This window comes from Ochotona princeps, chromosome 8, assembly GCF_030435755.1.
Source record: "Ochotona princeps isolate mOchPri1 chromosome 8, mOchPri1.hap1, whole genome shotgun sequence".
NCBI classification, from domain to species: domain Eukaryota; kingdom Metazoa; phylum Chordata; class Mammalia; order Lagomorpha; family Ochotonidae; genus Ochotona; species Ochotona princeps.
The window spans coordinates 49779083-49781065 of record NC_080839.1 but is presented as its reverse complement, the minus strand read 5'-3'; the positions used below and the strand labels follow the sequence as shown (position 1 = coordinate 49781065).

The window sequence follows — 1983 nt, the reverse complement described above, 5'->3', positions numbered from 1 at the left end:
CACAGTTGTACAGAACAATAGCTCTTTTTAGATTTTGCTATAAATAATTAAGAGATTTTATGTCTGACCCTTTGAGATGACTATTATCAAAAAGACAAAAGATAACAAATATTGGCAAGAGTGTGGGAAAAATGGAATTTTAATATGCTGTTAATAGAAATGTAGATTGGGATAGACATTGTGGGAAAGTTAAGAGATTTTTTTTTTTTGAAAAGTTAAAAATTCCTTAATTTTTTTTATTCCTGGTACCACTACCACAATTTACAGGGCAATACCTGATGTAATGAAAAGAAAAAGAAAAGACAAAGCTACAACAGGTAAAAGATCTCAGGAATGTACAACCAATTGACATAACATTGCGTTCACCAACAGCTGCACTTTTTGCAAACTGTGGCTGTTACAGTCCTGAACAAGAAGGGTTTCCTGTATAAGCTGCAGTAACTTTTCTGACTAAGGATCATCATTTCTCCTGTGGCAGAGTTTTACAGTTCCTCTAATGCATTTGGGACAACTGTCTCAAAGTAAACTGCAGCTCTCCTGACAACTCTTCATTCTCTCTCCTGCTGTCAGCTCCAGCTCTTTTCTGCTGCTTGTAGAACCTTCTGCTACCATATCCACTTCCACTACCACATCCATAACCACCACCATAGGGACTGCCCGAGTTTCTCCCACTAAAACTGCCCCCTTGCACGGGGCCGTAATTTGATTGCTGTTGTCCCTTCTAACTTCTGTAATCATTGTAGTTTCCACCACCACCACAGTTGCCTCCAAAATTCCCGCCTTCATTGTAACCATCATGTCCTCCTCCTTCATCATATCCACAGCTTGGTTTCCATATCCTGTTCCACCACCACCATAGCCTCCCCTGCTACTGTGACCAGGGCCACTACCATAGTTGCCACCATCACCTCCAAAACCATTAAATCCACTATATCCACCATCACATCCTCCGTAACTTCCTCTGATGCCACCACCTCCACCACCATCACCTCCTCTTCCACTAAAGTTTCCATCACGGCCAAAATTACCTCCGCCACCTCCAAAATAACCTTCACAACCCATAAAGTTGCCAGATCCACCTCCACGGCCTCTCGGTGATCTAGCAGCAGACTGCATCTCTTGGTTAGAAAGGGTTTTTTGTTTTTTTTTTTTCACTTCATAGCTATGCCCATTAATAGTGTGGTATTTCTGAACAACAATTTTATCAACTGTATCATGATCATCAAAAGTTACAAAAGCAAATCCTCTTTTTTTGCCACTCTTCCTGTCTTCCGTAACTTCTATGGTTTCATTCTTGCCATAGGTCTCAAAGTAGTCTCTCAAATTACAGTCCTCTGTATCTTCTTTAAAACCACCAACAAAATTTTTCTCCACTTTTAAATGGGCACCAGGCTTTAGAGAATCCTATCTGGAAACAGCTCTCTTTGATTCCACAACATGCCCATTAACCTTGTACACACTGCTGCAGCCACCTCTTCAACACAAGAGTAAGTCACAAAACCAAGCCCCCTGGAATTTGTTTTGTTTGGGGCTCTGTCATTAGCATACAATCTGTCAGTGTGCCCATTTCTCAAAATGTTCTCTCAAACTATCAACTGTAGTTTCAAAGGTCAGACCATCAATAAACAGTTTCCTCAACTGCTCTGGTTGCTTTGGATCATGACCCTCCATTTTGAGACCAGACTTGTCTCTTCCAATTCGAGTTCAATATGAAACCAGTTAAGAGATTTTTTTTTTAATTGGAAAGTCAGATACACAGAGAGGAAGAGAGACAGAGAGGAAGATCTTCCCATCCTTGACTGCTTTCTCAGGCCACAAGCAGGGAGCTGGATGGGAATCGGGACTGCTGGGATTAGAACCAGTGGCCATATGGGATCTCAGCGTGTGCAAGGTGAGGACTTTAGCCACTAGACTACCAGGCTGGGCCTCAGTTAAGAGGTTCTTAATGAGATTAAAACTATAATGTAACCTAGTAATTCATTT

The 1983-nt window shown here is 41.4% G+C and overlaps 1 pseudogene; it reads right to left on the bottom strand.

The window, feature by feature from the left end:
• Nucleotides 1-493: 493 nt before the first annotated feature.
• On the bottom strand, nt 494-1703 carry LOC101534853 (heterogeneous nuclear ribonucleoprotein A3-like; annotated as a pseudogene).
• Between the last annotated feature and the right edge of the window lie 280 nt (nt 1704-1983).